The following is a 16,937-nucleotide window of genomic DNA, read 5'->3' as shown; positions in this document are numbered from 1 at the left end:
CCAGAGTAATGTCTTGACTTGCACATGAATTGGATTTAACTGAGGCAGAACTGCACAAAGTCATCATCAGCCTCACTCCTTCTTTCCTCCAGAATCACTGAAGTTCAGTGGTAAAACAACTTCAAGATGACTGTACATGGTAGTAGTTCTTATTAATGAGGAAACTCCCACAGCTATATTTAGGACAGGCTAAAATTTACAGTCTTTCTCATTTAGGGCAATGATAGGCAGCTAGCAGCTAAAATAAATGGAAACAGTTACTGTTTTGAATCTACTCTCTTTTTTATGGATTTCTCTTTTTATTAACTTTTGAGAACTAGTTCACATAAATTACTAGGGCAATGCTGGTAACACTATTACATAAAGGACAAACAACCTTCATTTTTTTAAAATTCTTTTTCCAGGAGGACTCAATTTTGGATGAGGCTGTTAGAATCTACCCCAAGGGAGGGGTGGGTAAATATGTCAAGAATCTATGAGTTCTTCAGTGTGAGAGCACCACCAGCATAGACTGCAGTCATCTATGACCAAATAGCTAAGTCTTAGGAAGTTGCCTAACACTTGAGAATTAAAATGATTTTCCCAGGGTCACGTAACTAATGTCAGAAGCAAGATCAAAACCCATGTCTTTCTGACCACAAGGCCAGCACTCTAGTCCCTTTTCTACTCTGATTCCCTTATGAAGATGATATAAACAAAACTTTAAAAATTCTTACAATTAAAAATTTTCAAAATGTATTCCCTAAAATATCCTCTGGCTTTGTTTGCTTATGATTCAGCCTGACTGGTTGATTTCCAGAAAAGAAAGCCAAAGACCAGTACTCATGAGTTCACTTGATTCCAACTTTCCCTCAGGTGGAGAGTCCCCAAGAAGCCACCTGCCATGAAGTGAAAGAGCCAGATCATTAGCAAGGAGTCCATGGCACAGCGCTCTGCATCCTTCAATAGGCAGACTCAGTTTAACCTTCAAATCTTACAGTCACTGCTCTGACAGCACTGCCTAAATCAGGCAAAGCTGATACTGAGATCTGCTGGTTTGTAGCTGGAGCCTAACCATATCACTATGACTGTTTCCCTGGATTCTTCTCTCTCACTTTTTGACAGGTTCATCTTTTAACAGAAGTCTCAGTATGCAGCTTTTTATCCCTGAAAATGAGGTCAGCTCTATAGAATGTCTTGTAGTTCTGGGCTGATGGGAAGTAGTGAGTGACTTTACCTTGTCTTTGTTAAGTAATTTATGTCTTGCCTGACTCTTTGTGAACCCATTTGGGGTTTTCTTGGCAAAGATACTAGAATGATTTGCCATTTCCTTCTCCAGCTCATTTTACAGATGAGGAAACTGAGGCAAATAAGGTTACAGAGCTAGTGTTTGAGGCTAGATCTGATTCTAGATCTGATGCTCTATCTACTGTACCACTTAGATGTCCTTGGATTTTCATAGGACACTATAAGTTTCGCATTTATGTAGAAGATTCCCAAGAAGGAGAGAATAAAAAGGAAAGGGAATTTTTTTTTCTCAACTCACTTTTTGCCGATTTCCTGAGTCCTCAGAACCTCCCTCACAGCCCCTGCTAGAAGATTTATAGCGGTAGAAAGAGACTACTTTCTGAGGCAGCCTATTCCTCTTCTGAATATTTCTTGTTGTTAGGAATTCTTTCCTAAGTTTTCTTAAGCAAATTCTACCTATTGCTTTTTTTTTCTTTTGGGGTCAAATAGAACATGCCTCTTCTATAGAATAAACCTGCAAATATTTAAAGGCAGAAATCTTGTCTTCAACAAATACTCACTTTTCTGGGCTAAACATACCCAGTTCCTTAAGCCAATCTTTACACAGAACAGATTTTAAGGTCTTCACCATTCTGGTTGACAATTTCAGGATGAAATTCAGTTTACTGATGCCCTTCCTAAAATTTGATGTGCAACACTGATTGCAGTTTGACTAAGGAAGAGTTTGGTAAAATTATCGCTCTTTGTCCTGTCTTCAAGTCATTTAAGAACACATTTTTTTTAGTGGCTATACAAACAAATAATAAATAATTAATACTATCTTATACTTCACCAAAAACCCTATATCTTTTTTTTCTCAGATAAATTACTCTTTAAACATGTCTCTCATCTTATCCCTACAAAAGTGATTTTTTTAACCCAAAAGTAAGACTTTGCATGTATCCCTAATAAATTTCATCTTATTAGATTCTAGTCTGTCAATATCTCTTCAGCTTTTGACTTTCATTTTCTGTGGTTTAGGTATTCTGCCAAGCTTTGTGTAATCTGCAAATTTGATGTCATCATTCATTTATCAAGTACATTCATAAAAATGTCAAACAGCAGAGGATCAAGCACAGGTATCTTGATTCCTTCACTGGGGACCTTTTACCAATTTGACATTGGATTATCAAAAACTAGTCTTTAATCCCAGACATTCAACAACATCTAAACCTAACCACTATTAGCTAAATTAACCTCTCTCCACTTTTTTCTCCAAGAATAAAGAAAGAATAACGTTACTTGGCTTGGCTACTTTGTGAAAGAAGAAAATAAGCTTGGTCTAGTATGAGCTTCTCTTGATGAAGCCATGTTGACTCTGTGGTCTTTGCTTCCTTTTCTTAATGTTTATTAACCACTTCTTTAAATACCAGTTACATATATACACACGCACACACACACACATATATATATATACGTGTATATATATATGTATATGTACGCATGTATGTGTATGTACATACATACATGTGTATATGTGTATATATGTGTGTGTATATATATATATAATATTCTTTGTCTTCCTTTATTTGATTGGACTTAAGTAAAAAAGATTCATCATCTACCTGGCTCATAGTTCATACAGAGAACCTATTTCTTTCTTGGATTAAGAAACTTCATTGTGAGACTTGAGATATAATGTTTCAGAAAATTTTCTTAGCTTCTACTGGGTTTGAAATCCATGACTCTGTAGGGGAATGAGGGCCACTGGAGGCAGGTGAATTGGCCTTGGATATGGAATCTGATAATGCAATCTTATTTCAATTCTTGCTATGTATTCATCTATACATTGTTTAATTAGTTCTGAAACCGTCAGATTTTTGTTTTTCTGGAACAACATTCTGGCTTCATTTATAATATACTGCTTTACTCTGATGGTGTCTTCTGTCTCCCCGGATGCTGCATGCCACCTCCTTGCAAGCCTGAAAATCCTACCGTACAGCTTGAGAACTTCTTGTCGTGTTGCTGTTGTCATCTGTGAGTCTCTCCTGTGCTCTCTCCAATCCTCCCTAAACAGGATCATCAGCATTGTGAAGTAGACTGATCACTGCTCTTACGCTCACACTGTGTCCATCGAGCCTGCCCGCCCCCCTCCCCCACCCACAGTGAGGAGGAGAGGAGGGGGTAGCGGGAGTCCCCGATGGGGACAGACCGGGGTCTGGCCCTGCAAGCCAGGCCAGACCGAACCACATTTTGGCGTGTCCTCTAAAAACACGGTCAATCTGTTCACCTCCCTTCTGTTTTCTTTTTCCCACTACCCATCTCCTGTTGCCGCCACCCCCTACCTAACCACTCTGTGGTTTGGCACAGCTCCGCCTAGGCGATTTCCCCTCCCTCCGCCCCCACCCCAGGGAGGGGAGGTGAGAAAGTTTTAGAATTTTTCCAAGAAGTTGGTTGTCAGATGCTATTCTCTCTCCTCCTTTTATTTTTTTTTTTTAAATCATGACAACATCTATCTTTCTGCAGTATATGTCTCATTATCCGAAGACTCCTAAGTATCACTGACAGTGACTCTTCAATCATACTCATCAGTTATTCAGGCACCTGAGGATGGGCAATTTGGACCAAGTACCAAAACATCTTCCTTGTTTCAACTATCTGACATCTTGTCATCCTTCAGGGTTTAGCTGAAAACCACATTCTCCATGAAATCTTTCCTCTTAACTTCCATCAGAATCAAACTCTCCATCATTTGATCTCACATCACTTTGTATTCCTCTCACACATCTATTCTACTTTAAATTTCTGTCATAGGCAGATTAGACATTTACTAGAGAATATGTTGGAATGACTTCTGAGAACATTCATCAGAGTCTGATTTTTGGCAGAGGGGCTGGAAGCAAAGGTATAATAGCATTTTGAGTATTGAAGGGGCTCAGGTTGCATCCTTTGCAGTGAAGTTGGATTCCACCATTGTATCTCACCTGGGCACTGTAGTTCTGCTGGGCTCCCTCTTCTGCTTCTTCTCCTGCTAGTCCAGGGACAACCGAAGGAGAGAACACAGTATTTGGAACATAGTATGTGACTAACAAATGCTTCTTCTCTTGATACATTAATTAAATGAATGATTTCAAAAGGGACACTACTTTGAGAATCATTTTAATTTGACTTAAAGATTCCCCCTGAGAGAAAAGGACCCTGGGTCCCCTGGCTTGGAAGCTGAGGGATGGCCATAGTAGCAATCTCCACAGGAAACACTTACTCCTGCCACTTCTCCTGGACCCTGTCCAATTTGCAGAGCTCTCCATATGAATCCGTTTCCCCTGTTCCAACTCCTATTCACAAGGCTGTTGAAGGATGCGTTCACACAATCACTGTTTTCTGACTGAACCTCATTATTGCTGTTGTTGTTGTTCATTTGTTCAGTCATGGCTAACTCTTTGTGACCCCAGATCATGTTGTCCATGGTGTTTTCAAAGCAAAGATATTGGAGTGGTTTGCTGTTTCCTTCTCCAGTGGATTAAGGCAAACACAGGCTAAGTGACTTGCCCAGGGTCACACAGCTAGTAAGTGTCTGAAGCTGGGTTTGAACTCAGGTCTTCCCTGACTCTAGACCCTGGGCTCTATCAATTGAGTCATCTAGCTACCCAGAAACCTTCTTAGAGGTACTCAATTGTTGACACCAGTCTTGAGGTCTGAATGCTACAGCAAGAAGCACTGACCACCTGATAAGACCAAGCAAGAAATAAGCTTCTTGTCTCTTACCCCTAAAGCTGAATTGCATCCTTTTCCCTCAAAGCAGCTAGAAGCCCAGCTCACCTTGCTCGGCCACTGCTAAGAAGCTTCACGTGCACTGACTGAACTATAAATAACAACATATACATTATTCTAAATCTTCATAGACAGATAAGTATAACTGACAAGGACCTCATTGAATTTGTAATTTCATAGACAGATAGATATGGAATATATATATATGTATATACATATATATCCATTTTATATATAAACTCCTTATTGATGTGTATATGTATGTGTATTTAGTGAGAGAGGATCTCACTATCCTATACCTACATGTATACATATGCATTCATACTTATATGTATGCACATTCATATGTATCTATAATATATACACATATAAGTTTATACAGATACAGATGCATACACACATATGTGTATACACATACACATAAATGCACACGCATATACATTGACACGTGGTAATCACTATATTATTATTGTTATTATTATTATTACTATTATTATTATCAAACTATATGTTATATGGTATACATATGCATATGCATCTATATGATCATTTATAGCACTGCATACATGTTTACATATAGTCTATTTTCCCCCTTTCCCTTTCTTTTCCTTAAGATTTAAAAAATATCATATTTTTAATACTTTAGGAAATTGTATTTTAACCCAACCTACTTTGATACATTACATGGACAAGAACTCAATAATTTCTAACTGTCAAGTTGCTATCCAGAAAGTCAATCCTATTTTCTAACAATGTCCTTTAGCCAGCATTTCACTGCACAAATCTGCTTTTCTTTTTCAAAACCTTCCGAGATACCCTTGATCTGAACAACCTCATAGTTTTTTAGGCTCCAGTTCTTCAATAGTACTTTTATCTTTTCTTCAGTGTCACATCCTTCTGACTTCTAACATTGCTAAATAGCCAGACTTCACTTTGGCAGCTTTGGATTTTGCCCTTTGTTTTTACATGAAAGACCATTGTTTTGGTTTTGTTTGTTTGTTTTAATGAAACATTTATTTCTGATAAAGACAGAAATGGAGGCGCTTTCCTAGAGCTCCCTTACTTTTACCTTTTGTTCTAGAAGGAAAATCAGCTGAATATTGGGCATAGAATTTGTTCATAACAGAAAAAAATATTTATGTGTATGTACATACATATATGTGTATATGTATGTGTGTATACATATATATACAGTTACATATATATCCATCACATAATCTATGCCAATTATTTATATGTATATATATATATATATATATATATATATATATATATATATATATATCCATCATATAATCTATGCCAATTATTGCAAATTTCCCCTTTTTCTTCTTACTTGCTAAAAAAAACTTCAATTCTTAATCATTTTTGCTGTGTCAGCTTCTATAATGAACCACTGTGCCAAATTGCTTATTGGTCATAAGTTGCTGGACAGGGGGAGGTTCTGGAGGCATCATTTATTTGTAGCAGTTTTCCCACTTTTTTTTTCTCAAAAGAAGAGGCTAACTTGCTCTTTTCCCCTTTTCAGACAATTAGCATCTAAACATTGCCAATGTAAATGAAGTTGATTTTAATATTTATGTTTTGGGTGTTATAGAATATGGTATAAATTCTATAAACCTGAGTTTTGATATTTGCAAATGAACTTGTTCTATAGAATATTCATGTGAAGTTTTTTCATTGAAAAGTTACAGTATATTAGAACTAGAAGGCATTTTAGACATTAATTAATGTCTAAAACCACTTTATTTTTAAGAGGAAGTCAAAGCCCAGAGAGGTGAAGTGATTTGCCTGAAGTTGCACAACTTACCCTTTCCTAGTTACCTTATAAAGTCTAAAAGTGGTGGAGGGGCAGCATAAGTGGTAAAGGGAAAGAGAGAAATAGGCATGCTTTAAACAAACAAACAGAATAACACAATAGGAATGATGTCCTATCAGTACAGCATGCAAAGGACTCTCAGTCACATTAAAATTAACTTCAGAAATTCAAAGCAGACTGTTAACCTGACTAATACAGATTGGTGAGTGTTAACTCAAGAGAACTTAGGCAATATATATGATTTTATTAAAATATAATTTAATTTTCATAAGGGATTCTGGGATGAATAAAAAATGTATAGTACTTTTTATTCTAGTATGCAAATCTCATAAGGTCACATTTCAAATTGACTCTGTACCTTAGTCACATTGAAGAAGTGAGAAAGATAAAAAAAGAAAATTAATCAAATTGACACTAGGAGGACTGATTTATTCAAAGAGTTTATAAAATGAGCCTGAAACCTAGTTTTTAATTATAAAGATGATTAAAAAATAAAATACTTTTTGAGATTCACTGTACTTTAAAAGTAAAGAGCATAGGGGCATAAGGCCATTACTTTCTAAAGAAATACCTTATATAGAAATATAAATTTCATCTAGTAATAAAGCTGATATTTATAATACTTTGAGGATTGTACAACACTTTACAAGAACTAATAATAACAATAACTAGCATTTACTTAGCACTTTAAGGTTTGTAAAATACTTTACATATGGTAGTTCATTTGACAACCCTGGGGGATAGGTGCTATAATTAAATGCATTTTACAAACAAGGAAAGTGAGGAACAAAGAATTTAAGTGACTTGCCCTATGTCAGATAATACTGTTAATAAGGGTGGAAGGGAGGATTTGGTCTATATCAAACCTCCTTTTCCTGGCCACCTCTCCCTAGTCCTTCAACCCATCAGTGTCAGCACCATTCCTCTCAGATCTCCATCCAAATTCCATAGCCCTTTCCACTTGGCCTTGAGGAACAGACAGCTAACCCTAAGAAACCCCTCATATTAGACTTCTTTATCTCATGTTCATTTCATCTCCTTAAAGGCACAGAAATCTGACTCTCACCTGAAAACACCATATTCCTGATTATCCCCAAGAATACAGTACATACATTCTCCTATGTCCCAAAATACTAAGCCAGTGAGAGAATTAGGGATGTTTTTTGTTCCTGTCTGTCATTCCAGTCTCTCTCCTTAGTATTTTCACTCAGCAATATATGCTCCTCCTTTGAGGTTTGCTCTGTTCAGGTATGCAACACTGTCCAAATCCCGTTGACTATCTCATTGTCCCCAGTTTGTTCTCCCTTCTTAGTCAAGAAGTATAGTAGCTGTTTAATGTCTTCTGTATCCCAAATGCTAACCTTATGTTGGGGGAATTCAATTTTTATGTTGATTTTCCCTCAAATATTTTGACTTAAACTTAATCTGGTCTGTATTCCACAAATATTTCACCCTCACAACATATAAAAATAGAATTTTTCTATTTGACCTATGGTCTTTCCAACTCTTGGAGAGTCTTAACCTCTCCTATATCCATTCTCTTTCCTCACCATATCTTTGAGCCATTACACTCTTTCTCAATCCATGACCTCACACTAAACTGACTTTATTTTCCATTCTTCAAAATCATGACTCTTAAGCAAACCAGTTCATCTACACAGACCTCAACATTAAACCTTTTGCCTCATTGTCCTCTTACATTTCCAGACCTCCAATATCATATATTCTTAGTATTCTTCACTGCTCCTGCTCCCATGCTGAGGAAAGGAACTGGAGGTAGTGACATAAGTACAATGGCTGGGTTAACTACAAATTTGCTTTCCAGCTTCAACTGGGACATCACCGCAGTACACCAGTCCTTGTGTTCTTCCCTGATCAACTCCCTTTTGTATACACCAGAGCATAAATTCCAAAGTTTCTCTTTTCCAAAGACATCTACACTAGAGAGTACTTTCCTCCATTCTTCACTGAAAAATTAGAGTTATCCATGGCAGTCTCCCAGTCATTCTCAGTTCCTTACTGAAATCTCTCAGTAAACTCCATCTTTCCTCTTTTTGTCCTGGCTTTGGAAGATGAGATGATTTTCTCCTTACCTTTACCAAAATCTCTTCATCTACCCTTCATTATATCTCTTCCCTTCTTCTCTAAATGTTTGCCCCTTCAATAATCCTCTGTCTCTGACCACTTCTCAACCCCTCTTCATCAACTGGCTCATTTAATGCTTCCCTGAAACATGACCAGTATTTCTTCATCGCTGAGCCAAGTAGGTACAAAGAAATTGCTAGAAAAATGAGTTTATACTTGATGTTTCACCTTTTTTATTTTATATCACTCACTTCTCAGTCATTTGTAATCTGGTTTCCATCCCTAAATTTGACTGAAATTGTTCTCACCAAAGTTACATATCTCCTTATTGCTAAATAGATTGCTTTTGGTCATCACTTTTTTTGTCTTCTCTGCAAGATTCTATGCTGTCTCCTTTTGGATATGTTTTCCCTGCCTAGATGTTTTTGTTGTTTGCTTTGGCTATCTTTGGCTATCTATATAACCACCAGAGAAATCTTTCTCTACTATCTTTGAAAGTTTGTCTTCCATGACCTATCTTTTTTGGGTGCATATAATAATCATAGCTAACATTTATAAAGTTCTTACTATACCTGGCAGTATGCTAAGAGCTTAACAATTACCTCATTTTATCCTCTCGACAACCTTGGAATGTAGGTGCTATTATTATCCCCATTTTACAGATGAGGAAACTGAGGCAAACAGAATAAGTGATTTACCAAGGGTCACACAGCTAATAAGCATATGATATTGAATTTGATCTCAGGCTTGGCATTCTAACAACTGTGCTATCTGGCTGTCTCACATATATACTCGGTCTCTGACCTGGGCCCACTCCTTTTCTTTTCATAAACTCTGCTGATGAACTCATTAACTCCTATGAGCAAAACTACGTTCTCTATGCAAATAGCATATGAATTTACATATCCAGGCTTATTTTTCTCTTAAGCCCCAATCCTATGTTTCCAATTGCCCCTTTTACCTATATATCCCATAGGTATCAACAACTTGCTTCAGAGAAGGTGGAGCTGTGTCAACTGCCCATTATATTTTCTTATTTTTAGCCATTCTAATTTGGTATTGGTCTTAGCTTTAACAAGTTTATGCTGTGATTAATATATATATGGCTGATTAGGAAATGGCACTGAAATCAATAATCAATCATTTTTGTTATGTTAAAAAGCATTTGGCAGTGTAAAGAACACTAAATTTAGAGTCAGAGTATCTGGGTTCAGATGCTAGTTCAATTTATAAGTCGTTTAACCTTTCTAGAATGCGATTATTTGGAAACTTGACCAATGATTTATAGAATCTTCAAAAGAAGTTATGAGGAACATTTCATTAAAATATAATGAACTACTTCCTAAAAAAATAAGGGCCATCTCAAAATGGAATAGATTCTAATATTACAATTTATCTGTTTTAAGTCCTTCACATGCAGTAGTCCTAAAAAGTTTAATATGAGGTTTCTGAAGAATGAAAGCACAGGAAATAAATTCAGTCAACAGGCATTTAAATGTCTTCTTTGTGCCAAGGACTATGCTAAGCACTAGGTGTTACAAGTTAATCAGTTTGCTGGTCCCCTTCCACTTCTACATTCCGGATTATCATATGTCCCCTGAAATTTCTTAGGAAAGAAAATTGTCGGAGTGAAAAAAAATCATCTTAACAAGAGCTTTCATCATCAGATTTCAAGTTTCCTCTTACAGGAGCTTCTAGAACTGGGGTGCATATTAGTATGATAGGCAGCCACTATGGGTCGATGTGCATGACCCAGGGACTCTATCAAGTGAATATACACTTGGTAAAGTATGTACACTTTTCATGGTTAACTATAACCTTTAATTTCGTATTCTACTACTCACTAACAGTGTTACTGTATTGGCTGAAATTGGTTTTAAATTGCAAGTTCAGCTCTGAATAGTTGAAATTTGTTTCAATTTCCATGAACTTGTCTCAGCCATTCATTGATTACTTACTACCTTGCTAGTCAAGAGGGAAGTTTTCCTTCTTTCAAGCACGTTATGGCTCCAAGAGGGCCAGTACCCTTTAGCACTTTTCCCTCCATTAGTTCACAGAAGTGCCTCAGAATCTGAGCTGCTCACCAAGGGTCATAAAGCACCAACACCTGAAGCAGTTAAAGGAAAACAAAGCGGGTAGAAGGGAAGGAAGTAATTTATCTGGCTTAATAAATGAAATGGAGACCAAATGTGACTAGAGTTAGAAAGTGTCTACAATAATTAATTTAAATATATCTCCAATATTATTTCCATAAAGCATCCACATCCCCCACTCTTTCTCTCTCAAACTTCTTATGATAGTTTCCTAGGAAAGTGAAGGCAAGGAAAAACTACAGATTCTTTTGTTGTACCTTCAATATATCTGCCCTAAATGCCCAGTTTTCACAGAGGAGACACATACAGAAACAGATCTAGGATTTTAGGTTCAAAGATTTAGAGTTGTAAAGGACTTTAGACACCAAGAAAGCTGACACCCAAAGAGATCTATTGACTTGCCTAAATTCAAACATAAGTGAGAGACTGAGGATATAAATCTGGGAACTTTTGATTCCCAATCCAGCATATTTTCCACTGTACCACATGAATAGGGTGGGGGAAGGATACCTTTCATCTTGGGGGGGGAATCTTTCAGTAAATACCCAGGATAGTAACTTGTGCCTGTGTGACCTCAAATAAGTCACTTCACTTTTTGATGTTGTTTTCTCATCTGAAAAATGTGGGGGGGGGGAGGCGAGGGGGATTGTAACAAAAAGTTTCTGAGATCTGTTCTGGCTTCACATGGATGCCATTATAAATGACTTATTCTCTAATTTTCTGGAGGACTTGCAAATGCTCAATCCTACTTTGTTATTTTGTGACATAACATTACATTGGAAAACCAATGAAGCCATAGTCAGTGAATGTGGTTTTGAATCACTGCTCTGCACCTTTCTAATGGAACAATCTTGGAGCGGTTACTTTACTCCCTTGGGCTTCAGTCTCCTAATCTGTAAAATGAGAGTGTTGGATTAGATGACCACTGAGATCCTTTCTTGCCCTAAATCAATGATTCTTTCAAGTAAACTTAGAAATAGTTGAAAATAGTCAAAGACACCATTATTAACTCTAAAAGGTGTTACCTCAAATCAAGGTTGCATATTTTAAACATAAAGCACATAAAATACATATTTTTGACAAACCATGAGTTTCTATTTATTAATGTAAGGAAATATAGATAGTGAAATGAATTAATTATGAATACTGATTATTGAATGAATGTTAATTTTGGGGCTGTTGGGGATTTAAAAAAAGCTTCTCTCTCTCTCTCTCTCTCTCTCTCTCTCTCTCTCTCTCTCTCTCTCTCTGTTTCTGTCTAGGTCTCTTTCTGGTTCTATCAAGGTGTCTCTTTCTCTGTCTTGAACTCTCTGTCTCTCACTGTCTCTGTCTCCCTCCTTTTAGACAGTAGTTCTGCATCCTCCTCACTAGCTTTATTACCAATGTAAAGAGGAAGTATGAAGAGTGATTATTTATATTACACAATCACAGAATATCACAATGTGAAAGGAATTCAACAAACCAGATCTTATTGGAATAGGTACCTCTGCTGTAACACTCATCCTACTGACTCAATAAACTCTAATGAGTTCCTATAAAATACTATTTGACATTTAAAACCTGTCAAAATTTGGCCTCTTTTAAATTTTCCAGTCTTACAGCTTAATCCTCTTCATGTACTCAAAAATCGAACATCGCTGGCATATTTGCTGTTTCTCAAATGCAGTCATCTATCTCTTGACTCTATGTGGCACCTTACACTTGGAATACTCAAGAGTAGTGGTTCTCAGGTGTGGTCTGGATACCCCTGTGCCTCCCAGAAATACTTTCAGAGAATCTATAAGGTCAAAACAAATTTCTTTTAAATATAGCTTTTTTGTTTCATTAAATATCTCCAAATGACATGCAAAAAAAAATGAACAATCATTTTAAAAAATTGAGTCCTAAATTCTCTCCTTCATTCCTGTCCAACCTCCCTCCTTGAGAAGCCAAGTGACTTGATATAAATTATACATTTGAAGTTGTGCAAAACATATTCCCATATTAGTCATGTTGCAAAAGAAAATACAGAAAAATAAAGAAACTAGCAAAATGTTTCTATCTGCTTTCAGAATTAATTTTTCCATCTGGAGGTAGAGAGCATTTTTCTTCATGGGTCATTTGAAATTGTTAATTATTACCTCAATAAGAGTAACAGTCTTCCTTTTAAAACATTTTTACTTATTTTATTTTTAATTTATGACATGAAGCAAGCATTTCTAGAACTTTGTATAATAAAAAATGTTTACACATGAAATTGCTAATCTGTTGTATACAATTTGCTATTCATTTTAAATATGTAATGAAGTTATTGTGTATTTTTTTCTTTCTTTCTCCATCCTCCACCCCATCCTAGAGATGACTACCATGAGACATAAATGTGTGTGTGTGTGTGTGTGTGTGTGTGTGTGTGTGTGTGTGTGTATAATCATCCTGTGCATTCTTTTATTTATCAATTTTTCTTTGGATCTTCCTTCATATGTACTTTGTAGTTAATTTAAGTATTTATAATACTCAAAATGACTTATTTGTTCAAAGTTGTACTGAAAACATTATCATGGTTACTGTATATGATGTTCTCTTGCTTCTCCTCACTTTGCTTTTCATTATTTCATGCAAGTCTATTCATGTTTTTCCAAGATCATAGCACTCATCATTTCCTACGGCACAACAGTATTCCACCACAATCATATACCACAGTTTGTTCTGCCATCCTCAATTGATAGTCATCGTTGCAATTTCCAGTTCTTTGCCACTAAAAAGGGAGCCATTTTAAATGTTTTAAAACATATAGGTTCTTTTCCTTTTTCTCTAATCATCTTTGGAAATTGATCTAATAGTGGTACTGTTGAGTCAAATGATGTAGAAAATTTAATAACTCTCCGGGCCTAATTCCAGATTACTCTCCAAAATTGTTGGATCAGTTCACAATTATGCCAACAACGAATTAGTATCCTGATTTTTCCATATTCCATCCAACATTTGTTGCTTTCCTTTTCAAACATTTTAGCCAATCTGATAGGTACAAAATGACATCTCAAGGTGGTTTAAATTTCAGTTTCTCTAATCAATAATGATTTAGAACATTTTTTCATGAGTATAAGCTGCTTGTTTTTCTTTATCTAAAAACTGCCTGTTCATATCCTTTGAAAATTATCAATTGAGGAATGACTTGTATTCTTATGGATTTTATGAAGTTCTTTATATATTTGAGATAGGAGACTTTTATCTGAGAAGCCAAAAAGTTTTCCCCAATTTTCTGTTTTTCTTCTGATCTTGGCAACATTTGTTTTATTTGTATAACAACTTCTTTTTAAATTTAGTGTAAGCAAAATTATCCATTTTACACTTCACTCTTATCTCTATTTCTTGCTTATTCATAAATTGTTTGCCAATACACAAGTCTGATAAATAATATGTTCCATGTTCTTTGATTTTTCTTGTAATATCTTATATCTAGGTCATATATTCATTTTACCTTATTTTGGAAAATAGTGTAAGATATTGGTCTATGCCCAATTTCTACCATTATTTCTGCCATAATTACTGCCTTATGATATATTTTATGATCTGGTGCTGCTAAACCTCCTTCCTTTATATTTTTATAAATATCTTTGACATTCTTGACTTTTTGTATTTCCAAGTGAATTTAATTATTTTTTAATTCAGTAAGAAATTTGTTGATAATTTGATTGGGATAGCATTAAACATATGAATTACTTTAGATAAAATTTCCATTTTTATAATATTAGCCATGTCAACCCTTGAACAATTAATATTTCTCCGATTATTTAAATCTGATTTTGTTTAGATGAAAAGTTTCTTCTTATATTTTTATTTATATTGTTCCTGGGTTTGTTTTGGCAGGTGTCTCCCAAGTATTTTATACTCTCTAGAATAATTTTAAATGGAATATCTTTTGCTATCTCTTCTTGCAGGGTTTTGTGTGTGATATATAGTTATGCTGATGATTTACGTGGATTCACAGTAGCTAAGTCTTTCACAGTTAATCATCCTTACAGTATTGCTGTTACTGTGTACAACGTTGTCCTGGTTTTACTCAACTCGTGTTAAATGAGGTCATTGAAGTCTTCCCAGGTTTTTCTGAAACTATGCTGCTTGTCATTTCTTATAGCTCAACAGTTTTCCACCACTACTTGTTCAGCCATTCCACAATTGGTAGGCATCCCCTTAACTTCCAATTTCTTGGCACCACAAAAAAGAACCGCTTTCAATATGTTTATACATACAGGTGGTTCCCCCTTCTCTTTGTTCTGTGTGGGATACAGACTAAGCAGCGGTATTGCTAAGTCACAGGTTATGCACAGTTTTATACCCTTTGACCATAGTTCCAAATTGTCATCCTGAAAGGTTGCACTAGTTCACAACTCTATCAACAGTGTGCTAGTGTCCCAATTTTTACACATCCCCTCCAAAAATTGTCCTTTTTCTTTTCTGTCGTGTTAGCTAATCTGTTGGCTGTGAGGTGCTATATCAGTTGTTTTAATTTACATTTCTCTAATCAGTAGTGATTGAAGTCTTTTTTATGTGACTCTTGATAGTTTTGATTTATTTTTCTGAAAACTGGCTAATCATGTCATTTGACAATAGATGAACTGGGGAATGGCAATTATTTTTATAAATTTTGCTCAGCTCCCTGTATATTTGAGAAATGAAGCCTCTATATGAGTAACTGGCTCAATTTCTTTTTCTAAAAGAAGGCAATTTGAATATTCAATTTCTTCTTCTGTTAAACTGAGTAGCTGATATTTATTTTCTAAATATCTATTCATTTCACTTATATTATCAATTTTACTGTCATATAATTGTGCTAAATATTTTTTATTAATTGCTTTAATTTCATATGCATTGATGGGACATTCACCTTTTTTAAATATCAGTCATTTGGTTTTCCTCTTTTTTAAAATAATTAACATTTTTTCTTTTTTACGTTTTTTTTCATAAAAGCAGCTTCTAATTTTTTTTTAATTCAAAGATTTTGTTACTTTTAATTTCATAAATCCTTCCTTTTATTTTTGGAACTTTGATGTAGGTGTTTAATTGGGAACTTTTAACTTGTGTGCTTTGGCAACATGCCACAAATTTTAGGACTTTGTCTCATTGTCATTCTCTTTAATGAAATTGATGATTATTTCTATGATTGCTTCTTTGACACATTCTTAGGATTAGATTATTTACTTTCCAATTAAGTTTTAATTAATGCTTCCTTGGCTCTTCATTAAATTAAATTTCATTGTATTATTGTCTGAAAAGGGTATACTTAATATTTCTGCTTTTCTGCATTTGGTTGTAAGGTTTTTATGCCTTAGCATTAGGTCAATTTTTGCAAAGATTCCTTGTACAACTGAGAAAAGATACAATCCTTTCTCTTCCCATTCAGTTTTCTCCAGAGGTCTATCATTTTTAACATTTCTCTGATTTGATTCTTTTCCTTGACTTTGTTATTATTTATTTTATGGGTAAATTTATCTAGCTTTGAGAGGGGAAAGTTGAGGTCCACCCCTACTATGGTTTTAATGTCTACTTCCACCTGAAATTTATTTAAGTTTTCCTTTAAGGATTTGGTTGTTAAGACATTTACAAGGCATTAATATTATTCATTGTCTATGGTTCTTTTTTTTGCAACATGGTTTCCCTGCCTATCTCTTTTAGTTGGCTCTATGTTTGCTTTTGCTTTGTTTGAGATCATGATTGCTTCTATTTTTTTTTCTTAAGCCAATGCAGAATAGATTCTACTCTAGCTGCTTAATTTAACTCTGTATATTGCTCTGTTTCATGTGTGTTTCTTATAAACAACACATTTCTGGGTTTGGGTTTCTAATCCTTTCTGTCATTCGTTTCCATTTCATGGAAGAGTTCATCTTATTCACATTCACAGTTATGATTACTAAGTCTGCATTTCCCTTCATCCCATTTTCTTCTGTTTATCCTCCTCCTTCCTCCCTTCTTCTTCTTCTTCTTCT

General features: G+C 35.3%; 1 pseudogene; it reads right to left on the bottom strand.

The window, feature by feature from the left end:
- Positions 1-2,929: 2,929 nt before the first annotated feature.
- LOC110206745 (LYR motif-containing protein 1 pseudogene) lies at positions 2,930-3,289 on the bottom strand (annotated as a pseudogene).
- Positions 3,290-16,937: the final 13,648 nt, after the last annotated feature.

This window comes from Phascolarctos cinereus, unplaced genomic scaffold, assembly GCF_003287225.1.
Source record: "Phascolarctos cinereus isolate Bilbo 61053 unplaced genomic scaffold, phaCin_HiC Scaffold_5;HRSCAF=322, whole genome shotgun sequence".
Lineage (NCBI taxonomy): Eukaryota > Metazoa > Chordata > Mammalia > Diprotodontia > Phascolarctidae > Phascolarctos > Phascolarctos cinereus.
The sequence above is the reverse complement of the archived record's forward strand: the minus strand, read 5'-3'. Positions and strand labels throughout refer to the sequence as shown.